General features: G+C 57.4%; 1 protein-coding gene across 4 annotated transcripts in view; it reads right to left on the bottom strand.

The window, feature by feature from the left end:
• The window catches only part of Rbfox3 (RNA binding fox-1 homolog 3), a 377,727-nt gene that overhangs the window by 318,345 nt on the left and 34,636 nt on the right, over positions 1–24,746 (bottom strand). Inside the window, exon 1 of one of the 4 annotated variants that reach the window (XM_048797600.1) lies at positions 6,866–7,152. The exons of 2 other annotated variants lie outside the window; for them this stretch is intronic. The gene's annotated coding sequence lies outside the window, so the exon portion shown is untranslated. Of the gene's footprint in view, positions 1–6,865; positions 7,153–24,746 lie in introns of those variants that run through there. One more of the 4 variants, XM_048797588.1, reaches the window with a different exon arrangement.

Here is a 24,746-nt window from a genome sequence, read left to right as displayed (position 1 = left end):
TTTTTTTTTTTAATTTGATGATATTCTAAGAGATTATCCTGGTGGAACATCATCAGGACGTTTGCCATTTGCAATGTGACGTGCTGTGGCCCTTGGGTGGCATTTGGGTGGTCTCTGTCGCTCCACACAGGTGAGCTTCCTGGTGCCAACGAGCCTGTGCACTCGGCAGCATCCTGGCTCGGTGCTTCCTGTGGGGATCACAGGATCACGGGCATCGCCCACGCCTCGACTCACCACGCACCGCAGACTCCGAGGGGCAAGAGCGCCTTGAGCAACGAGTATTTTTATTGGGTCCTGCTGGGACTCTCTATTTATATTCTCTTAATGTACATTTTTTGCTGATATAAATTAGCAAAAATTATTTGGGTCATTCATGTCATAAATTATTTCAGGTCATTTTAAAACCCTAAGTGGTTTCACCTTGTATCATGTGGCCTCAGGAGTCCCCGCCTGCCACCAAGTTAGCGGCCGGGCACTGGGGGGCAGGAGTGAGGGGAAGGACGATGACCCGGGGGCTCCCTCCGTGGCAAGGCTGACCTCAGCCACAGCAAGGGGGCTGGGAGCGGCAGAGGCCCTGGGGAGGAGAGGCCCTGGCAGGAAGCCACGCGGACTGTGGGAAACGCTCCGGCACTGTGGCAGTGTCCCCGAGGTGGCCGCCCCACCTGCCGCTGCTCCGCTCTCCAGGAGGGATGTGCTCCCTGGAGCCTGTCCCTCCAGAAGCTGCCCATGTGAGGCCCTGCAGGGTGGCCTGCGCAGGGAGTCCTGTGGCCACCGTCTCTGAAGACTCCCTCCTGCTCAGACGCACCTCGGACCTGCAGGCCCCCAGCTCCCTCCCGACGCGTGGCCTGAGGCCAGGGGCTCCCCATGCACTGGCCCGGCACTCCCAGGGGGACCCAGACTCGGCACCCAGAACCCCTGACCGGGAAGGCCAGCCAGGGCAGAGAGGGTGGCCACCGCTGCTCCCCAAGCCTGGACCCGTCCACCTGGCATCTCAGGGAGCCTGGGACCCCACAAAAAGGCGCACTCGGCTGTGCACACCTGAGAGCAGAGCGGGGCTCACACACACAGGCCACGCGAGAGCTGCCCCAGCCTGGGCCTCGGCCCGTGAGGTGAGAGCCGATTTCCACACCCAGAGCCTGCGGATGGAAGCTGAGGGCCGGGGCGCAGCTCCAGGTAGAGCACGGCTCGCACACGCAGAGCCAGTGCTCAATCCCCAGTCTCCCCGCCCCCCAAAGCCTGACTCATTCAGCAGCTTCTCTCTGTTACACCTAAAGGAGGCACAGGCAGGGTCTGAGGGAGAGTTCTGCACGCCCACGTTCACAGTGGCACTACTCACGCTAGCCAGAGGGTGGCAGCCACCCAGGTGTCCACCAAGAGCCGAGTGTGTACAACTTGGCAGGTCCATAGTAGAGTATTACTCAGCCTTGAAAAGGATGGGATTTCAACACTGCTACAGCGGGATGTACCCTGAGGACATGGTGGTGAGTGAGATATGCCAGCCAGAAATGACGAGTACTGTACGCGTCCAACACACGAGGGCCCAGGAGAAGTCAAACGCATAGAGAGCAAGAGAAATGGAGATGGCAGAGGCCGGGGCGGGGGAGGATGGTCCATGTCTGTGAAGTCGCGTTCCAGCCTGGGAAGCTGAAGGAGACCTGGAGATGGATGCGGGGATGGGTGCCCCTCACTGAACTGCACACGGGGAACAGTGAAGACGGCCTGTGGTCATGTGCAGCTCACCACAACCCAGGACGTTTCCAGGACGGAGCCAGGCAGGGCCTGACCCCTCTGTGGTGGGGCGGCAGGGCGGGTTGGAGCGGGAAGGTCACCGGGGCCCTTGGAGGCCTCCACGGCTGCTCTCGTGGTGAGGTCAGCAGTCTTAGAGGGCGTCCCTGTGAGCAGATCAGGGCGTGACCGAGGAATCCGCGGCTTGCGGGGGTCGGAGCCCACAGTGGCTTAGGTGAAGGCGCAGGGGCCAGGTGGGAGGCTGGGTGGGCCGCCTGCCTGGGGCTCCCGGGTCAGGGGGAGAGGCCGGCAGCTACGGAGCACCCTGGTCCTGACCACGATGCAGTAAGCCCAGCCCCATGTCTCGAGACAGGGCCCTGTGTCCCCTGGGAGCGAGCTGGCCCTGGGAAAGCACAGCCATAAATTAAGGGGCCATGGTGGCACCAGGCCGCAGAGCAGCCGTCTGCCCAACACAGTCAGCCAGAGGCAAGGTCCCCACCGGGCCAGCAGCCTGACTCCCTCCCCAAGGTCCCTGGGGGTTTCCTGAAAAGCAAGGAAGACTTCCGCCCCCCTTCCCGGAGCACGGCGGTCTCCCTGGCCTCCATTCCAGAATGACCTGCTCCTCTGAGGAGTCTTCTATGACCACAGACAGGTCGCTATGTGCCCGGGCAGCGCGATGTCAAAGAACCTGGGATGCTTTGGAAAGTATGTCGGGACCCAAGCCATTGCCACCTGTTTCCCAAGGCGGGGTTTGTTGTGGCTCTGCCTTGCTGGGGACAGAACCCAGGGCTGCTCGACCACCAATCCCACCCCCAGCCCTTTTTATTTTCACTCTGAAGAGCCTCACGAGGTTTGCTGAGGGCCTTGCTAAATCGCTGAGGCTGGCCTCAAAATCGCCAACCTCCTATCTCAGCTTCCCGCGTCACTGGGATTACAGGCGTGCACCACTGTGACCAGCTAAGCTCAGGTTTTTGTAGTAGAGATCTCCTTCCTTTTTGACTCATTGATCTGGTGTACATATAAATCTCATTTCAAAGGGATGAGATTCATTTTGGAATTTTGACCCAATCTCTCTCTAGATAACCAGCAAAATGCTAGGGATGTCGCCACCCAGCATGGAAATCACTGACCTAGAGCCAGTGACAGGAAAGCCAGGGGACAAGCTGGTCTGCAGGAGGAGCCCCTTCCGCCTGCACGCCTCTAGCAGTGGGCTGGGCCTCAAAGGTTGGCCCCATGGAGACCCGGACCCCAGGCAACTTCCAAGAAAGCTGCACTGTCTGTAGCTCAGTGGCCCTGGCATCCTCCAGCCACAGCCAGGGGACAGGAGCCAGGCAGTGTCTGCCACCGCTCCCACTCCCCATCCACCAGGGAGACCTAACTGAGCAGCCCCTCGGAGATCGCCGCCCAGCACAGCCTCTTCCTGGTGACTGGCAGGCACCATGAAGGGAGCAGCGTGGCCAGCACCAGGGTCACCACCCAGCAGTGGCACCCAAGGGGCTCTCCACACAGCAGCCCGATTGTCGAGTTGGACTGCGACGTTGAGCCACACAACTTCCTTCCCAAGAGGGGATCCAGGACTGTCATCCATGTGTCCTGTCACCATTCCCATGACACCAACTCCTAGGGTGTCACCACAGGGTGCTACGCATCCTGTTGACAGTTACCAGCGAAGACTGATGGCAGGTTGTGGCCCAAATGCCCAGGGTGGTCCCAGCGCCATTTGAGCCAGGTCATACAGCAGGAAGCGCCTGATCTGCAGAGCCTTGGGGTCCGCAATGGGGAGGGGAAGGGGCACTGCCGTCTGGGTCTGCCCCCGTGGCTGCACGCAGCATGGGCTCTGAACCCAGCTCCTGACATGGCGTCCAGGGTCACGGGGCAAATGCATCTCACATCTGCTGCGGGTTACTACAGTCCTGGGTTCACCCTGCCTCCCCTCACACGTGCTCCAAGGGAGAAGCAGGCCCGAGAGGGCATCTGGAACAATCCGCTGTGGGACCCACAGTAGCCCCTTCCTGCCATGAGCCCTGCAGCCAGACAGGCTGGCCCCTCCACCAGTGTCCTGGGCCCCAGTCCGCTGTCCATGCCCGCGGTCGCCTCCTGACCTCAGCCTCCCTTCTCCTGGCTGGACCCAGCCTCCTCTCCAGCCTCGACGGCCCACGGAGGAGGGCTCTGGCCCTCCTCGCCGTCCCCTGCCTGCACCCGAGGCACAGAGCGCCCACCTCTCGCCTGCGGCATCTTCAAGGGAGCTTGCTGCCAGCTACACTCCCCCTTCTCGGGCCCCCCTCTTCTTTTTCCCTTGCCCTCCTGAGTGAGAGGAGAAAAGCCAGGTCTTTCGGAAACGCCCGTCCTGCTGGCACACACGCGAGATCCCTCCAGCTGAAGTCTCTACACTCAAAAGGAGCCGGGGGAGGGGGCCGGGCTCCAGAGTGCGCCAGACTCCTGTGCATCTGGGGCTGCGCTTGGAACCCTCTGCGACTCCCTCGCCCCGGCTGGCTCTCCTGTGTCTATTTCGGGGGCTGATCGGTGCGCCTCTGTTCCCCAGCCGCGGGCTTGCGTGTGCGGATTTCTATACATCATTCCCTCACAGAGGCTCCGAGCCGTGGAAATGGCACCTTATGCAAATCAAGGGCTCCTCCATCTGCCTCCGATTTCCCCACTTCCCCTTAATAACCTGCTTTAGGGGGATGCGGTACATGCAGCAGATGATACGACTTTATTTTTGTAAACCCAGTTGGTCCTGGAGCGCTGGCAGCCACAATAATAGAAGAGTGTGCCTGTTACCGCCTCTCGGTGAGGCCTCAGGCTGCACCTCATTAAAGCCCCCGAGCGGGAGGGGCTCCCCAACGCAGAGGGCAGCCTGGGGTCCCAGCAAGAGACGCTCGGCCGGGGCGCTCCCCTCCTCCAGCCCGCCCTGTTGTTGGGGGTTGAACTGTGTCCCCTAGAAGGATAAATTGAAGTCCTCGCCCTGGTACCTCGAAATGTGAGCTTATTTGGGAATGTAATTAAAGACGAGCTTGTGTGGGAGTGGGGGGGTCTGACCAGTAGGCCTAATGTCCTTACAAGGAGAGGACACAGAGACTCAGGAGACAAGGGATGGCGGAGGGCATGGCTGTCCCACAGCCCCCTCCCCATGGGGCTCTGCCGGTCTCAGCGTCAGCGTTGCTGGGGGGCGTCACTGCACCCCCGTGCCCTCAGCCCTGCAGAGGGATGAGCCCTGCAGCAGAGGCCGACGGACGCACAACACCTACGCCATCGCAGCCCGGCCCTCGCAGGAATGCCTGCAGCCCCGGGTCCAGGACACCCGCCCGGCCCGCTCTGACCTCCTGCGAAGACAGAGAGAAGGGCTCTCTAACGGGGTGGGAGGGCACCCAGCATCCCCCAGGGAGAGAGGAGCCAGGTGGTGGCCCTCCATCCTCACCCCAGGAAGGCATCAGCAGGGCAGCCAGGTGGACAGGGTGGACCTCGGGCAGCCCTCACCAGCCGAGCCCCCTGCACTGTTTACCTGACCTAAAGCTGTATTTTCAAAAGAGGGGCAGTGCCTCCAAGAGTTGGAACTTTCCTCATGCGACTCAGGACAGGAAACCCAAACTCTGAAAATTCCAGAGAAAAGATAAAAAATGCAGCCAGGCAGAACCCTTCTAAGACAAAAGCAAAGGCAGGGAGAAACTCTAGTCTACAGTGGACTGTCCAGCGGCCATCGAGGGCGACTGGTCAAGTCTCCCCACACCAAGCCTTCCTGGGCCTGGGTCTGCGGCCCATCCCTGGAGCCTGTGCAAACCCAGTGTCCAAGTCCACGTCCCCGTGCCCGCGGCCCTCTCCTCCGCAAGGTCCGGACACCACAGCTCCAGCCAGCCTTCGCCCTGCTGCCCAGCGGGTTTGAGACCAGCTGTCCTGCTGTGCTTGGGGAGGGGGTGACACCTGACAATCCCAGTTTATAACGCACACTCCCCTGCCCTCAGCTCTCGTGAGTAAACACACCCAGCACTGTCCCGCCAACATGGCGAAGCATCCCGTCCTGCTGGGGTTGAGAGGCTAAACCCCTGGTCAGGCCTTCCCCGGCGCGGGCCCAGCCACTGCTTGCCTGGGGCCGACTGACAGTGCTTCACCTTAAGTCGGATGGACTCCATTCATGAAATTCTGAACCAAGGGGCAACCCAGCCCTGCGAGCCAGAGTGGAGGGTCCTCCATTCCCTGCCTGCCTGTGCAGGCCCTGGGGCCGCCGAGACGGACGAGACCATCCCGGCCCTCAGTAACCATGGTAGGACCGGGGGACCATGACACCCAGACAGGACAAGAATGACAGAGGATGGCACGTCCTGGTGAGCTGTGCACAGGGCCCAGAGAATGGACAGGGCTCAGGAGCAGCTCCTCCAAGGCGGTGGCATTACGACAGAGGTCCGTTGGCACAGGGGACTCTGAGTAGCGATGGTGGTCAGCAGCGGGGCAAGGTGGGGGTCTGATACCCTCCACGGCAGGGCGCACCAGGCCCAGGACTTCGCAATCAGGGTGGGCGAGCCCTCTTGCTACTTGGTAGAAGAACCAGCAGGCCCTGGAAGAGGCTGAGAGAAGCACAGCCGTCGTTTCCAGCCCGGACGGACCCAGGGAGAGCCACAGACTGCTGCCGCAGGAGGAGGAGACCCAGAAGGGCCTGCAGCCGCGTGCCCACCCCTTCCTGCCAGCCTCTGCTGGCGCCCTGAGGCCCCAAGGAGGCTGCTTGAGGGTGTGGGGGCAGGAGGCACGAGCAGGCCGGTGAGCCCAGCGGGCAGCGGCTGCCGTCCTGGCCGGCCTCAGCCTCCTGCATCCCTGGGAGCTTTGCTTCAAAGCAGCCGGCAGAGGACAGGCACCCTGTAAATTTAGCAGCGTGCAGACTGGCTGCTGTTGGTATTCATCTTAGCGCTCGGGGAGGCAGGAGTCCGCTCACACCATCACATCGCAGCCCACGCAGGCGCCTGCAGGAGAGAGCACCTTTCCCAAAAGGAAAAAGGCCTCTGAGGCCAGGTCCCAGCGCCAGCCTGGGACGCCTCCCCCGGACCCTCCCCTTCTCACATTCGGCTAAAAATAAAGCCCCTTCTGGCAGCACACACACCCAGTCTCCCCAGAACATAAGCTCCCGGGAGTCTGGAAAAGGGAACAGCTCTACCTCTCATCCAGCCAGATGGGTTCCTGAGAGTCTGTGTCCAGCCAGTCTTTGTAAATCCAATCCTGCTCTCGGTGATCCGCCTCGTCTCCGAGCGACAGGCCGCCGGCCAGCTCCTCCACTCCAGAGGCTCCTCAGCAGGCCTCAGCCGCTCCTGCGCCCGAGGAGGCTGCTCCATCAGAGGGTCCTCCTGTGATTTGATGACTCATGCCCACGTTCTGCTGTGTCAGGGCTCAGGTTTGCACAAAGTGGGGCAGACCTGAATACAAAGGGCCCCAGGCTGGGTTGGGGTTTCTTTTCGACCTCTGTTTAGTATCTTTGAGGCCGGCAGCCCCAGAATCACTCTGGTACCTCTCACCTGACCCCCCCCCAGCATGGCCCACAGGCACTGGAGCAGATGAGGCCACGTGGAATAGACCAGAACGCGAGTCTGAGGGAGGCGGACAGGAGCGAGGCTCTCTTCTGTGGACCTCTTGTCCCAGCAGGGTCCTAAAGGCAGAGTGGGGCTGCCCCGAAGCAGAGTCCCTCTGGAGGCGGGGACTGCACGGCCTGGGCAGCGCGGGGTGGGGTTGCAGCCGGGCCCACAAGAGATGTGCGCTGTGGGAGGATGGTCTGGGGGAGGCCGGAGGAGGAGGCTGCAGGCAGGGAGGCCAACAGGACCACCACGGGGAGGGTGGGGGACCTGCCCCAGGTCCTTGTCGGGGACCCAGGCCTTCAGGAGGCACCGAAGCTGCCGCCCAGAGCTCACTGTCCAGGAAAGGCCCTCCTGGGACCCTTGTCCTGCTCTCCGCTCGATAACATTGGAAACCAGGTATCAGGCCAGAGGCGCAGCCTCAGAGCCCCTGCACGGGACACAAGGCAGGGACCTGTCCCGCTCAGTGGCTTTATCAGGAGACTATTAAACACGGGCACACATGTGTGTCACGAAAAGGGGCGGCTCCTACTGAAAGAGCCCACGGCAGTCTGGTATTGATGTCCTTGGAACTCAGAAGGTCCTCAGGGGATCCCTGGTTTACACAGAGCAGGGTCCCCCGACTTCCCTCCAAGGGAGGGGAGCCCAGGGATCCTTGCTCAACCCTGCCCTGTTTTAAGCCACAGGCAAGGTACTTCCCTCTTTATTCTATTTAATGATCGCATCACTGGGAAATCGGTTCTAGAGAAGAAAGCTAGGCCTCGGAGAGGTTTCTAAGCACTAGCTGTGGGCACCTGGGGTTTGAACCCAACCACGCTATTTCCACTCGGCTAGGAAGCCTCCATCCAATCTCCCTTGTAGGATAGGCCCAGGGCCCGGCAGGCTGAGTGGGACCCAAGGCCACGCCCTCCTCCCAGGGAAACTGCCCCTCCCCTGCAGAAATCCTCCCAAGGCCACGCCCACATTGTGCTGGCCCCTCCCCTGTCACGCCCACCCCTTGCCACCCCACCCATTGGCCCTCAGAGGTAGAAGGGTGGACACGCCTTGCTCCAATGTGTGAGCACAGGCCAGCTTGCTTCTGCGGTCAGGGTGGTCCCTCTGGGTTCCCACGAGTCTGGCTCCCCCCTGCCTGGGTCGGGGGACTTTCTGAAAAGCTCCCACCACTTCAACAGTAACCAAAGCCAGCGATGGTCCTGCCCAGCCGGGGCACTCGGGGGCATTCAGTGTGCCCCCGCCAGGACCCCAGTGGCCCCTGGCAGCCTGGCAGCACAGGAGGGGTGGCCCGACTATCTCTGGTCAGGGAGTTCAGGCCGCCCCTGGCAAGATCTGCGGTTCTAAGTTTTTCCTTATTATAATCGTTATACATATTCACTGCACAAAATTTAGAAACTACACATATGCAAAAAGAAGAAAATAAAAATAACCCATAATCCCACTAACCCGAAATAACTCCTGTTAACATTTTGAGCATATATACACTCCCAGACTTCCCTATGCATAGAATATGTATTTTTGGTACTAAGTGGGATCATACTGTACATACCATTTTGTAATGTCTTTTCCATTTAACTATATACCATACCAAATCATTAAGTATTCTTTTACAATGTCATTTTTTTAATGACTGAATTAGCCAAAGGATACTAAAAGGACAGCTAAGGACAGTTGAGGACAATTTTACAACACAGGAAATTTCAACTAAGCATTAAATATAAAAATGCCCTTTGGAAACAAACTCCGTTTCTCTCTTTAGTACAAATTCTACAATCTCAAAAAAAAAAAAAACACGTGATCTGACTTGAGGACATGTCACTCTAAAGAGAGCTGGCTGCCCGTGGCTGGTGGCCTCTTCAGAGGGGGATGGCTGACTGCTCCAGGGGGCTGACCTTCCCTCCCTACTGGAAGTTGTATAAGATATTTTCAAGGCTTTAAGACTGAGTGGCCTCAACAGCCAGCCATTCCCTATGAGAGACCATGAGCCGCACCCAGGGAGGCCGGGAGGTGAATCCAAGGAGGGTCCCTGAGGCTCACACCAGCTCTGCTGAGGGGGAGGCGGCATGTCCCTCAGCTCGGCTGGGCTCTGCCAGGGGCCATTCCACACTGCTGGCCCCTAAAGCCTGGTTGGCAACCAAGAACCGAGAGTGAATGGCCAGAGTCCAGCCAGCCCCTAGACCCACGAGACTCGGAGGCAGTGTCCCTGGAAGAAGAAATCTGTGCTTAGAGAACGGCACCCTGCCAGGCATCTGATCTTTCCCGTCTATTCAACTTTACTTTCTCCCTGTGCTTTAGTGAAGGGACAACCTGCCGAGGCCAGAGACACAGGAGGACCCTGGCCCACACAGAATTCAGCTTGCCAGGTGCCTGGAGGCCAGACCCAGGGAGACAGCCGTCAGGGCCCCAGCTTGGGGCATGCTCTGGGGCCCTGGGCCTCGGGGACTGTGTATAGGCACACGGACCACAGTGATGCCCCTGCGTCTGCTAAACTGCTCCTGGCTGCCAACAGCAGAGCCAGGACAACTGACCGAAACTGTGAGCAAGTGTCACATGGGGCCGCCTCCAGCACCTCTCTGTGCCACCAGGACACAGGCTCTGCCCCTGCCGGCTCTGCCGCCACCCCTGTGTGTTTGCCTCACCCTCGGGCCCGGCAGCAGGCTCACAGCCAAGCCCTGGGCCCCTCAGAAGCCAAGAACTGGCCACGGGAGCTGAGCCTACCTTCCCCTCCCCTGGAAGATGCTCTTTTGTCTCGGTGGCCAGTCGGTCACCACGTGCTCCTGGAGCCCTCCTGGCAGAGCTCTTCCCACCTGGCCTCTGGAGAGCACCGCAGGGAGGCAGCTGCCTTCAGCCTGACTGTTTCTTCACTCTTGTCCCCGTCACCCAATTGAGTCACTCCAAATGTGCCAGGCCTCAGGTAACCCAGAGCACGAAACGTGGCCCAGCTGCTGCCCCTGGGTTCCCTGGGCGCACAGATCACCTGCAGGGCCACAGAGCAGGACAGGAAGGCCAGTCCCTGAAGACATAGTGCCCACTGCAGTCAGTCAGGGTGGCCTTGCGTGTCGGGGACAAACATCCTCACTCTGGGAAGCCTGTGGTGCTGGCCGTTTGCATCTCTGACCACACAGTCTGCGGCTCACTCCATGGAACAAGATGCCTGGGTCCCCGAGGAGAGAGAGGGGAGGGACCCGGGATGGCCCCTGCTCCCTCAATCCCAACCGGCTGCTGGAAAGGGGGCTGGTTCTCCCCACAGGGGCCACTCAGCCATCTCTGCACCCTGACCATGGCCAGCAGCCGCTGAGGTCCACCTCCATAGGGTTCTCTCTCCACACTTCCACTCATGGCCAGAATTTAGCTGGCCTCAAGAGGGGTGGAGAGGGCATTGCTGGCCCCTGGTCAGGCGGGGTGCCCTGGATGTCCCATTATTCTAATCACTCTCAAGGACCCCATCTTGCTCCACCTAGGCCTGGCTGTGGGTCCAGGAAACTACCCCCGCAGGAGCCCGAGTGTCCTCCACACCCGCCAACAGGCCCTGCTCAGTTACAGCTTAACACCCGGCCACCTTGACACAGCCCTGACCAAGGTGACAGATGAGGAACAAGAACCCTCTCCCTGACCCGCGGGCCCCCGGGAAGCTCAGGCTTGTCCTGTTGAGTGAGGCACTGGAGAACCTAACGGAACCAGTCGTCCGTGTCTACCGTCCCCACCCCGCTTAGCTCTGAAGGGCCCAGAAGGTCAGCTGGCCTGCCACCCGGCTAATGAATTGCCACGCACTCGGGGGCTTGAAGCACCCAGATTTATCCTGTAGAGTTCGGAGGCCAGAGTCTGGGGTTGCCGCCCCACCCCCGAGGTTCTCGGGGGACTCTCCGTCCCGCTCAGCTTCGGCGGCAGGCGCTCCTCGGTGCCCTCCACGGTGGCTGCGCTCCTCCAGGCTCTGCCTCTGTCACCATGTGGCCTCCTCCCCTGCGGTGCCTGTGTCCCTTCTTACCAGGGCAGCGGTCTTGGGATTGAGGTCACCCTAATCCAGGATGACCTCATCTTTATTATACCTGCAAAGGCCACTTTCCCTCGGGGGGTCAGACTTAGACATGTGGGGACACAAGATGGCCCACGACAGCAGGCCCCACTGGAGTGGGGGACAGGGTCCTCACTCCTCCTGAGCCTTGCTGAACACTGGACTCCCTCAGACGGACTCAAGCCCCGTCTCCCTGGAACCTCCGCCATGGGTCCTGTCTCGGCCTCTTCCCAGGAAGGGCCGTCTACCCTCCCTCACAGGCAAGCGTCTCGACAGGCTGCTGGCACCCGCCACTCCCAGTTCTAGCGACGACCTCCTGTGGCTTTGAGTGCCTCCCACCAGTTATGCCTCGCAGGGTGGCCTTGCTGAGTGGGTGGGCTCGGGACTAGACCCTTCCCTTCCGTCCCCCCTTCCCCCTCCCTAGCAGCCCCTGGGCCACGGCCCTGCAGACTTCCAGAATGGATTCAGGGGAGGTGCAGATGACCCCAGTCAGAGCAGGATAGCCTCCATGCCCCCTGCCTGTCTCCCAAGGACCAGTTGCCTGCCCTGGACCCAAGATAATAAAAGTGGCTCACCCAGGGCAGCCCTAACTGGTGCTCTCAAGCCACACACCTTTCCTTCAAATCCAGGAATTTCAGGATGAGATCAGCAGGTGAAAGATACTCATGTGGGGTTGGGACATCTATGAGACCCTATAGGATGTACCTATGGGAAATCTCATGAGACCCCAAAGGCCACTTTTACAAGAAAGCTGAGGTCTAAACCCAGAGATCAGGTGATGGTCTGATCACACTGCTCCAGAAGCAAACCCAACACTGAGAAATATTCAAAGCCTGAGTATGCCCATATGTAAAGAGTACCCTGAAATTAATAAGAAGACTCCATGGAAAGAATATGACTAATGGGGCTGGGGTTGTGGCTCAGTGGTAGAGCACTTGCCTAGCATGCCCGAGACCCTGGGTTCGATCCTCAGCACCACATAAAAATAAATAAAATAAAGGTATTGTGTCCATCTACAACTAAAAAAAAGAAATATTTTAATAAAAGAAGAATATGATTCAATTCACAAAAGTAGAAACACAAATGGCCAAGAAACAATATAAGACTCAGCCTTCCTAGAGTTAGAAAAATGCAAGTTAAAATGAGCTATTTTGTATACTTTTACCTGAAAAAAAAATTATAAGAAATAATAGCTAAGGGCTGGAGCTGTGGTTCAGAGGTAGAGCACTCGCCTAGCATGCGTGAGGCACTCAGTTCAATCCTCAGCACCACATAAAAATCAAACAAAGGTATTGTGTCCACCTACAACTAAAAAATAAATATTTTTTAAAAACAAATAATAGCTAATGTAGGTATAAGTGTAGGATAAATGGTCCCCACATATTAGTGTGAGAGACCTGTAAATACTTTGGACCTTTTGTAAAGTAATATATACGTACTTTTGCCCCAGTGGGCCTACTTTCGGGATTTTCCCCAAGAAAGCTAAGAGTCTTGGGCAAAGCTGTTGTGGGGGGGGGGGTGACATAGACGTGGGCTTTAGAAGAGGTCCTCCACTGAAGGGCGGATTTGAAGAGGGGAGAGGCAGTTCTCCTCTCTGGGAACTAATACGATGAAGAAGTCATGACTTTTATAACTGATGCAGCGGAATTTGTCAGTGTCTCAGGGAGAGATTCCAAAGGGAAGGCCTCTGCTCCTGCTGCTGTTGCAAGGAAGGTGACCAGCAAGACGTGGATCTCAGTAAAACAACAGGTTGTTTGTTTTGTCTCTCATTAGTGGCTGTCCCGTGCAATCTTGGGGACACACCTACACACGGAACTCTCTGTCATCCATCTGAAATCCAGACGCACTGGGCCTCCTGGTTGGATCCGGCAGCTCCGGTCCGAGGGCAGGAACAGGAAGGCTGCTCTCTGCAGCCCTGATTGGCACCTGTCACCTCCTGCTCTTCACGAGGGTGTACCCAGGATGGTCCCCCTTTCTCCTGGGGATCACGTGCAGACTGGGGGGTTGTCATTCACCATTCCGGGAGGACACCCCTGGGCCTGGGCTGAGCACTTCCGCGACAACAGGGTCCGGCATGGCTCCTATGTGAGAGTTGGGCTGCCTCGCCAGCTCCTCCTGCTGGAGCCCCACAAGAGGATCCGGAGCTTTCTGAAGCTGTCAGAGCCGGAGCATGCCCAGCGCGTGGAAGGCGGTCAGCAAGCAAGGCCCAGGTGCAAGGGAGGAAGGCGGGGCTGCCGTGTCAGGCACGTGCAGCCCAGGGCCTCCTTGTGGGGCGGAGCCACCCCACTTCTGAGATTGTCCACATCTCACCACTTTCCCTGCCTGCCAGGTGTCCCTCTGCCCTCTTCCCACGCAGCACACCAGCCCCATGCAGAATGCCTGAGCCGCTGCTTCCAGGGGACTGCCTGCAGCTCCCATGAAATCCTACAGTCAAAGTGGGCAGGCGCTGGCTGGAAGGGAGCCCCACTCCTGCCCCGGGCCTGGCCGCCGCAGGCAGATCTCAGGCTGTTCAGCTTTTGCACCTTGGTATTCCCATCTCCAGGAGCACAGATCAGGTGGCATGTCCTTCAAGGACTTTCTAAGCCTTTCTGAGACTTTAGGGTCAGCCATGTCCCCGGCCCTCCTAGTCCAGCACAGGCCGTTGGAGTCTACTTCAGTCCTCTTTGGACTGAGACAGGGCATGTGTGGACTGGCCAGGAGAAAGTTCTCCCCGGTGTCTCCCGGCCAAGCCCACAGCGTTGCAGGCCCAGGCCCCTCCCCTGGAATTGCTCCTTAACCCACAGCCTGTTGAGTGGTGGAAGCCGCAGACAAGACATTAGCATTACAACCCACACTGATCTTTGTCAATTACGCTCCAGTGTTTGAGCCCTAACCAGCTTTAAATTGAATCAGGACGAAATCAGCAGAATAAAAAGAACCCAAGCCACAGCCTTTCAATTCCAACACTGGAAAAAAAAAAAAAAAAAAGTTATACATTTCATAATGGCCTTCTACCCCATAATGAACAGGAAAAATAAATTAGATTCCAAGCTAAGGGTATATTTATGCAATTTCATTATGTGCCCATGAGCAAGCCTGGTTTTCACCAAGATAAAAATGAGCTCTCAGAAACACTCGCACTAAATAAATGGAGTGATTTAACAGCTTAACGGGGAGCGTGGAAGAGGAACTGAAGGACAGTGTCAAAAATGGAAAAATAAAAATAAGAGAGGCTTTCAATGCGCCACCTGTGCCGTGCGCAAAAATGCCCACAGCAACCGAGCGGGCGCCGGGAGCTACGGCCTGTGCCCCTGCCAGCGCTGGCTCCAGGCTCCAGATGAGCTGAAGCCAGGGACCTGAGGGAACAGGGGCCTCCCACCCCGGGAGTCCACGCATGGCCGAGCCACCGGGCCCTGTGCACAGGTCGGACCCCGGCTCCGTGGGGAGACCTCCGTCCTGCCGTGGGTCCCGGCAGCCCCTCTCTCCCCCTGTGACCCTCTTTCTCCTGCTCCCTGGGCTCTCTGTCCTGCTTGTGTTTCAGGGACACCTGACATTGATGACTCCAGCTTGGGGTGCAGAAGGGGTGCTTCCTCCCGTGACCACCAGGTGGGCAGCTCGCACAGGTTCTCCGCCGGGGCCCCACGCACCGGCCCCAGGCCTTGGCTTCAGTGTGTCTTCTTACAGAAGCCCAAGCCTGTTCTCGGGGCTCTCCGGCTCTCCGAGCAGGCTGGATTCTTTTTAATTTTTTTTTTTAATGCATTCTTATTCTGCAGAGCTCCGAGACCTCCGTGTGAGAGGCGTTTTGTAAGCTCGGGGTGTTGTGAAGGTTGACAAAATAATGGATTTATTTTTATTTTTTTAATGGGTATTTACAAAGCCAGAGGGTGTTTCCCGAAAACTCCAGGGGTGTCTAACTGGGACAAACCCAGAGACAGACAGCTTCGGGCCCTCTCCAGGGCAGCTGCTCCGCTTCCTGATGGCTTTTCCCGGATCAACCAGAGGCTCCCTGGTGCGGAACTTGGGAGCCCAGGAGAGGGGCGTGGTGGATGCTAGTCCTGCGGCACCTCAGGGCCACCCTGGGAGCTGAGCTTGGACCAGTTCCACCCAATAGGTCACACTGTACATATCTACTTGCCACCGGGGCGATTTAAGGTTTCCTAGTAATCGCTTTTTAAAAGGTTTTTAATAAGTGAAACTAATTTAATAATTTCACTTAACCCAGTATATGAGAACTATTTCAGGTCAATAATCATCCATATAAGAAATCATCAACAGGGCCAGGCGCAGTGGTGCATGCCAGTAATCTCAGCAGCTCAGGAGGCTGAGGCAGGAGGATCACAAGTTCAAAGCCACTCTCAGCAACTTTGCAACTTGGTGAGACCCCGTCTCTAAACAAAACATTAAAAAGGGCTGGGGATGTGGCTCAGTGGTAAAGCTCCCCTGGGTTCAATCCCTGGGACCAAAAAAAAAAAAAATTATTAACGGGACGTGTGTCTTTGTGTGTGAAGTGAGACCCCACTAGCCTCTTGTACCTGCGGCCCTCGCCCCTCAGGCTGACCATGCTCAGCCACACAGTTGTCCTGCATGGCTGGTGGCCGCCACTCTGGCTGAGAAGGAACGGCCTCCTCGTGCCACCCTGTCTCCTGCAGAAGACAAACACAAGCCTACAGCTCATTGTCTGGCCACACGCAACCTGGTGCATGTCAGCCAGTGAAGGAGAGGACACCAACCCCTGCCCACGTGCCTCTCCCCCTGGGAGGTGGCCGACTTTCAACGCCTCATAAGACCATCGTCAGAACCACCTCCCCACGCCTCGCTGAGCGTCTTCCCACACCAGGAGCCCACAGCGGCGTCACAGTGCGTTCAGGAAGCAGCTCTGTGCGGCAGGTTCATTATCCCTGTCCTCCCCAGCAGGGGCTCAGGCCGCCCAAACCGCGCAGCAAGCCCCGGGCAAACGAGCCCCGCGTGCCAACGCCCGGCTCCCCCAGGGGAGAGCCTCTCCTCCTGATGAAGAGGACCCCAGATTGGAGCTGGTGCTTGACGGCCCTTCACCTCACACTGGGCGGCCTCTGCTCCTCCACACTGCACACCACGACCTTCTCCCTGATTAATACCCAACTCCTGGACCAGCTCCCCCTGCTTCAGGGCCTCTGGGAAGAAGAAATAAACACAAGTTGATAATAAAAACCAACCCATGAGGGTGAGCGGGGCCAGCCGAGGGAGCTCCCGAGTGCACACCGTCCCAGGTCTCAGGAAGAAGCCCATGATCTCATGGATGCAGATGGTGTTGGAGTCCACGCACAGTATGACAGCTGGCTACTGCCCAGGAAACATGCCGAGCTACGGATGGACCTGGGAAGACATGGCCAGCGTGGGCAGAGCAGGGCAGGGGAGCAAGCAGGGTGAGCCAGCACAGAGGGGTCCCCAGGCAGCTGGGGAACACAGCAGGCAGGGCAGCTGGCCAGCCGCTGAGACGTCCACAGGATAGAGTGTGCTGAAGACGCCGGGCAGAGGGGCTCAACACCCCACCCAGGGCCTCAGTGGCCCGTCCGGCATGGGAGGTGGCGGTGAGGCTCATGGTGGCCAGAACAGACAGGGGCTCAGGATGCTGGTGAGGAAGCTGAGCACAGCCGGATCCTGGACCCCGAGCTGCTGGCCACTGTTGAGAGTCACCTGCTCAGGTCTCCCCTGACCACAGACGGAACCTCGAGATCTGGGCAACCCTTCAGGCTGCGAGGCTCGGGACAGCTGGGGCCTCGGCCCCTCATCCTGGGCAGCTCTGCGGTCACGTGCTGGCCGGGCTGGTGGAGGGAGGCTGGAGGGAATGTGGAGCACGGGGAAGACCTCCCTTGGTTGCTGGGGAATTGATTGGGAGGAAGAATCGATAGACAGGCAGGGTCTGAAGAGGAGGCCAGGGGAGGCAGGAGCAGAGATAACGGGTCCCCCTGAACGGCCTGGAGCGCCCTGCTCCTCCTGTGCGCAACCCGCCCGCACCTGTCCTCCTGCTGCTGACCCCACCGTCCACGCCACCTGCCCCACTGTACCCGCCACGCCACGCNCCCGGCTGCTTTCCTCGAGGGCTGCGACCGGGCGTCAGGCTGCCCCCCCAGCCCCCGCCCCCCCTGGGCTTACATAACCAGGCCCGTCCTCACCCCCACCTTCTAGACACGGGGGCGTAACATCTGCTCATACCGTTCCTCTCCAAGAGAACACCTTCCCCCACACACCCGCACCCCAACTCAAACACTGTCACCCTCCCCCAAAGCAGCAAGGGACAAAAAAATAACATAAAATAAAAACACGCTACACCACCGCCCACCACCTCATTAAGCGGGGAAAAGTCTCCTACCAATAAAACTCTTCCCTCTTCCCTCTTGTTCTGCAAAAACAATGAGGAACCCAGGGGCAGGAGGACGGGAGGCAGTGGACGGCTGCCCTGCCTTTCATCTCTAGTGCTGAAAGCCTCCTGGATATTTCTAATTTTTAATAAAAAGAAAGGAAGGGAGTCCACCGGAACCTCGTGCCGGCACTCCCGGGAAGAAGGCGCCGTCAGGCCCCTGTCCTGCCCCTCCTCTGCCCCTCATAGAACTATCCAGCAGAAAGGAAGGGGGTGCGGTTGGGCGTCTGAGTGGAGACCCCAGGACCAGCTCCTTGGAAAGCCCCCTAAGACGGGAGGACAGCAGACAGCCAGGCCCCAGCCCCAGCACCCCAGGGCCCAGAGGCAGGGCTCCCGGTCCAGCTCGGGCAGATGCCTGCTGCCCGCCATCCAGCACCTGCCTTTCCTTCCAAACAGCTCCTGAAAACAGGGAAACCCTCATTCCTCCCCGGGGAGGCCTGACCCCCCTCCTAGCCTCCAGCCTCCCAGGAACCCGCTCTGCCCGCTTCCTGCAAGATGTCTTCCAGCTGCCCTGCTCAGGTCCACCACTGGCCACAGCCCAGTCCAGCTCGGCAATCCTGGTGTGGCCCACTGATGGGGCTCTTAGTGGGGCGTGGACGGGCTTGGAGGTCAAAGGTCGACAGTCCAGGGTGAGGTTGTTTGTGTCCACTGATAGAAGGGATGCACAGGCCCATAGGTCCTCCCAGGAGGCTAACTGGACAGGTCGCTTGTGTCACACACACAGGTTCCCGACACAGTGCCACCACGCCGAGCAGAGGGCATAATGATGGGTTTAAAGCAAATCCTTTTTGAGGAGATGCAGAAGGTCAGAGCTGTAGTCTGGGTCCTGGGGGCTATCACCCTGGACCTACCTTCCCACATGTCACCACTGCCCAGCAAGAACCAGGTGGGCCGATCCAGGATGTCACAGGAGAGCCTGCCCCAAGGCAGCCCTGCCCACCACGGAGGGCCCCTGTCCCGAGCCCCAGAGAGCAAGAGTGCTCGCAGGGCACCGGCTACATGTCCCTCCCCACGAATGGCCGCCCCCGTTCCACAAGTGGACAACTGAGGCCCAGACAGGGGGAGGGTCCTCACCAAGGCCCCGCGACTCCTGGGGTGTGGCCACACATGCACTCCAAGCCCCCATCTGCTCCCGTCCTGGGTTCCAGGCACCCCCAAGAGCAAGACTTGTCCAAACAGAGGCGAAGGGCGGCCTGCCCACAGCCTTCTAGCCCTCTGGCTGCCCCCACAGGACGTCCTTGGTCCCTCCACCTGCCAGAGCTCCCCGCTGTCCCCTCCTTGCTCACTCAGGGCTCAGTGGAAGGTGGGTGCAGGGACAGAGGCCTGCCAGGGAGACTGGCAGGGGACACTGAGCTTAGGGGGACCACGAAGACAGCCCCGGAGCAGAGGTCAAGGTCTTCCCAGCGACACCTGGGCCCCTCTCTTCCATTAACAGTGCTGCTCAGGGGAGGGACCAGCACAAGGGCCAGGGCTGGACCCCGTGCCCTGCTGGGGAGCCACGTCCCCAACGAGCCCTCTTGTCCCCTCTGTCCTTGGAACAGGGGCTGGATCCACTTACAAACACAAACAGCGCCCCCCCCCCCCGGCCACCCCACAGAGACAGAAAAGCTGTGCCTCACTTTGGAGAACATTCAGGCAGCGGGCAGAGGGAATCACGTCCTGTGCATTCCACTGGGCCGCCGCCGTCCAGCACCCACTCTGAGTGACCAACAGAGGACGCCAGGGAGAGAGGACGAGGCTCCAGGGTGGGGGCCAGATGACCAGCAGGAGAATTGAACATCCCAAAAGGTAGGGATGCTCCAGGCCTTAGGGACAGAACAGATGAAGTGTCCACTTTTTAAAAAGCCACTGTTCTGGGAAGACCACAGAAAAAAAATGGTGGACACCGTCTTCCAGGGCAGAGCTCAGCACTCAGGACCCCCGCTTGAGCCGTTCTCTGTTAGACTCCATCTTCAGAGCCCAGGCCAGGACAAAACGGGTTGGGGACAGGCCTCCCCCACCCAGGGCCAGATCACAACTGAGGATTAAGACCGTCGCACGCGGGACAGAGAAGAGGGTGAAAGGCACCGGCACCAGGGAGACAGGGGTCAAAGGCCTCGCGTCCCTGTCCCAGGAGCATGAGGACAGGTTCTTCCGGGAGGCAGCCCTCTTCCACGGAGCCAGCTTGCTGACCAGCTAAGGGCAGGAATGAGGAGCCTGTCAGGCCAGGAGAGCTGAATCTAGACAGGACCTGGGGACCCAGCACCAGGGCGGAAAGCCCCACCCACAAGTCCGCACACGCGTGGCAAGGAATGTGGCACATGCATGTCCAGCACCCAGCGCAGGCTGAGGGCAGGTGGAGCCCTCATTCCAGGGCTTATTTGATAAATGCTTATTAACATACCACTGCGTGCCATGAGCATTTGTGGAACGACCAAGTGGGTTGATGGACAGATGGAAGGATGGACAAATGGACAGATGAATGAATGCATGATGGATGTGGATGGGTGGAGGGTGTGGACAGTGGATATGAATGGGCAGGTAGATGGACAGGGGGATGGGTTGGTGGATAGATGGACGGAGAGCTCTGTTTACATAGAAGGAAACAAAGAGCTATCAGAACCAAGAGCACAGAGAATTTCACTTTGCAGTTCAAAGTCCTAAACGCCAACACCTGGATACTCTTGATCAGGGCTGCCCGGGTGAACTTTCTGTAAGGACAAGAATGTTCTATACCTGAACCATCCAATTTGGTGGCCACGAGCCCCATGAGGCTACTGAGCACCAAAATGTGATCTCTGTAACTAACCCTCTGAATATTTAATTGTGTTTATGAGCTTGTTTTGCTGTGCTGGGGATGGAACCCAGGGCCCCACGCAAGCTAGGCAAGCACTCTACCACTGAGCTCACCCCACCCCTAACTGTACTGGATGGTCACAACATGAGGTTAGTGGCTACCACACTGGACAGCACAGATTAAGAGTGTCTCAGCTCCCTGGGTGGCCGTGCATAACGTGGCTTTCCAAGGGCAGCTGGGAAAGATGCTGTGATGGGAAGATAACACCATCATGAGCAGGCAGCTCCTCCATCCCGCAACCCCGAATTCTGCCAAATAATAAAGGAACGTACAAAACCAGGAGCAAGAGGGAAATGCTTTTCAACTTTGGTGTGCATACAAAGCGCCCCAAATCTTTATTTAAAATGCAGATCCTGAGATGCAGCAGGTCTAACGTAGGAAGCAAACTGTGTTTCTAACAAGTCCTTGGGTGATGCTGAGGAGGCTGGGCGAGGGGGCGGGGGGATCCTGAATAATGTGTTTTGTAGGTTCCCATTCTAGGAAAAAAAAAAAAAAGATTTCCAGGTAGCAGTATGAGACAACCAGGAAGGCCAAGGTTAAGTACAGAGTGTTTGGCATATCAAAAGAAAGATCCAATCTTCAAAATTTGCAAACAGCTTCATGTATCAAGCTCTTACGACAGGGCTGCATGTTGTAGGAAATGCAAGGAGCTCTGAGCTGGTTTAGGATGTAAAACACATAAAACGTTAACAGTAAATAGCTTAAATGATCACTCAAATGTCACACCACAGCCAAGCCTTCCATGACCCCCCCAACCCTGCAGCCCTACCCCCTCAGAATACGGCAGCTGCATAGCTTGCCTCAAGAATGATCACCATCTAAGATCCAACATACTTCCCCTATTTACCTGGTTTCCCACCCAGAAGGCAAGCACCACGTGGGTTGAGTTTTCTGTCCTGTGCCTGCTGCATCTCCCAGGCCTAGGGAGGACCTGGTGCGCAGAAGGCTCTCCAGGAATATTTGCTGAATAAGCAACTCTAAATCTCTGCTCCACTGGGGGTTGGTGCAGGGGTAGAAAATGTTCCTTAGGGGCTGTTGCAATTCACATGTGGAATTTGCATTTTCCTTGTTAAGTTTACTCCTAGGTGTTTCATTTAATTTTTGATATTACAAATGGAAGCCATTTCTACCTTCAGAATGCTGTCACTGGATGGAGGCGGGGATGGATGGTAGAGACGGTGACAGATAAACAGAAAGTTGGATTACCTTATTAGTGGTAAGTTTTCATAGGTTGTCTGGAATTCTCCAAGTACACAATCATATCACCTACAAGAAGTTAATGCTCCCACCCCTTCCTTCCAATATCTATCTTTCTCTCTCTCTCGGCATTGGCCACTGCTTGGCTGATGGGCAACGGTAGTAGAAATGTGGTGGCCACTGTTGCTTCATTCTTGAATATTTCCACATGATGAAAAGGAATGTCTTGGGGATATGATTACATATAGGCATGTTAAGAAACTTCCCACCAACTCCTACTGTGTTGAGCATTTATTAAAAAGAGATGTTGAATTTTGTCAAACGCCATTTTAGTATCAAAAATCATGACTCTCCCAATATTGATTAACGTGATGCACTATATAAGCAGACTTCCAATTCTTCCTGGAATCAGTCCCAGTGGACATAGGGTGCTATTACTTCAACATAATGCTTGGATCCTCTTTTACAATATTTTATTTAAAATTTTACATCAATATTCATAAGTGAGACCAGTCTGTCATTTTATTTTTATACGATCTTTGTCAAATTTTAAAAAACTCTTATTCTCACTTCATGAAAATCGTGTGGCTCTTTCTCTCCCTCTTCTGTGCTGTGGAGCAGTTTAATCAGCCCTGGGAGGACCTGCTCTTTACAGGTCTGTTTGAATCCCCCGTGAAGCATCGGACCTGGTTCCGCGTGCGAGTCGTCTAAGGACCCTTCCTCCGTGGCCATCGGTGGGTTCTGGTGAGTGCCACCTCCCGGGTCCCCTGGCTCTGCGCTCCGGCCTCCTCGTCCTCCCTGGTGGCATCAGCTGGAGGGTCTTGGTGGACCTCTGGGAGCCCCTGTTCGGGGCTCGTCCCCGTCCTTCTTAGCGGCTCACTCTTTGTCCTCCCAGCTTGGCTGGTGGCTCCCTTCAGGTGCCATCTTGTTCCTCCTCTAACTTTTTGAATCCTAAGCTCCACTGGGCTTGTTCCCACTCCCCCTCCTACTGGCCCTGGGCTCCGGCCAGGAGTCTTCCCAGCCGCGCTCAGCCAGGCTGGGGGAGCTGGCCTGGGGCCGGGGCTGTGGACACTGTGCCTGCTGGGACCGACCTCTCAGAGCCAGGGGCGCCCCTGCTCAGCTCTGTCGGCCAGCACCTGAGGCAGTCTCACACTTAGAGGGGATTAGGTACAAATCTCTGGAGCGCCACGGAGGGAACAGTGACGTGAGGGTGACAGAGAATCCTCATAACTATGAAAGGAACACGTGTCCCCGTGTGAGGGCCTGGGTGAGTGTGGATCCTTTAGCCCTCGGGCCTGGGAGAGTGCTCCCCTCCTCCACGAGGCAGGAAAGCACAGCCCAGAGAGGCCAAGGGCTTCGGGGTCACAGGAGGACAATGGACAGGCTCAGCCGCTGATCCCAGGCTGGTGCCCTCACTAGATGTGGGGGAGCTAAATGGCACCATCACAAAAAGCCAAGGGGACGAGGCTGTGGGGGACAAAGACGGGCCACAGGCCAGCAGTGAGAGCCCAGATGGGGGCACCAGAGGTACCACCAGCTGAAGGACCCAAGCAAGCGTCCAGCTTCTCTGCACCGCAGGGGTTTTATCTCAGAGCAAGGAGAACAACATCCATACCCCCCAAGGCCTGTTGTAACAATGACATGGGAGCCAGGTATGAAACACCCAGCACTTGTGTGGACCATGGTAAGTAACTGGGCGCTGGTGGTGGAAGTGGTAATGATAGGGACGGGGGTAGGGCTTATGGTGGTGGTGACCATGGTAATGGTGGTGGTTACGACGATGGTGATGCTGTGATGGTAGTGACGGTGGAGAGTATGATGGTGGTGATGGTGTGGTAACAGTGATGATGACGGTGCTAGTAATGGTGAGAGCAGTGAGGATAGTGGTGGTGAGGGGGATGATGATGGTGGTGGGCATGGCGATAGTGATGTGATGCTGGCAGTGATGGTGGCCGGGATGTGGTGGTAGTGATGATATTAGTGGTGATGATGGTGATGGCAACGGTGATGGTGATGGTGGTGGTAGTGATGGTGATAGCAATGGTGGTGGTGGTGGTAGTGATGTGGTGGTAGTGATGGTGGTGGTGATGTGGTGATAGCAATGATGGTCATGTTGATGGTGGTGATGTTGATGGTGGTGATGGTGATGGTGGTGATGTGGTGATAGCAATGGTGGTGGTGGTAGTGATGGTGGTGATGGTGGTGGTGATGGTGGAGGCAGGTGTGGTAGAAGCAGGGGCAGCAGCAATGGTGCTGATGGTGGTGACAGTGATATCATTTCAAAACTCCAACTACCACAACGTCAGCAGTCTCTAACATCTTAATAGTGAAAAACATCCCCATTAAGTGGATAAATTAATGTCTACAAAGTTGAAGGAACAGAGGCCACCAGATGCCAGAGAAAGGCTGAGACAGACAAGGACCAGAGCGGGGAGGGTTGGCTGCGGGCCTCTCACCTGCAAGCCGGCAGGCCAAGCTGAACTAGGTCTTCCAGGCCAAGCCGACCTCCAGTCCTCCCTGCATCCCTCAGATGCCCTCTGAGTGCTCATGTGCCTGAGAATTCAAACCTCAAACACAGGCAGGAGGGCATCGGACACCGAGCCCGGCAGAACTCCCCTGTGGAGGGGGAGGAAGGAGCCACCAGCAGGGCCCACCCTGCTCAGCCGGCCGGGAGGGGGAAGTCTGTGCTGGACTCAGAGGGGCAGGAAGGAGAAGGCTTGTGGAGAAAACAGAGGGGCAGCGCAGACTGATTTCAGCCAAAATGAGTGCCAGGAACAGGAGCTGTGGACATGTCAGGAGGGGGTGGAGGAGGAAACCAAGAACCAGACCAGACATGATACGAAGCTAATGGCTACTTAAAAGACTCCTGCTAATTTAACATCTTTTTAAGTCATGAAAAAATATGAGCTAAGAAGAAAAGCAAAATGAAATATTTGAAAAGGAGGCAGAAGCTACACACACTGGGAGCCTGGAGATGGACTTCCCCGGGGGACAGGGCAGGCAGGTCAGCCGGCGGGAGGTGGGGAGGGCGGGGCGGGGCCCGGCCCTCCTCCCAGT

The sequence above is a fragment of the Marmota marmota genome, unplaced genomic scaffold (genome assembly GCF_001458135.2).
Source record: "Marmota marmota marmota unplaced genomic scaffold, marMar, whole genome shotgun sequence".
Lineage (NCBI taxonomy): Eukaryota > Metazoa > Chordata > Mammalia > Rodentia > Sciuridae > Marmota > Marmota marmota.
The sequence above is the reverse complement of the archived record's forward strand: the minus strand, read 5'-3'. Positions and strand labels throughout refer to the sequence as shown.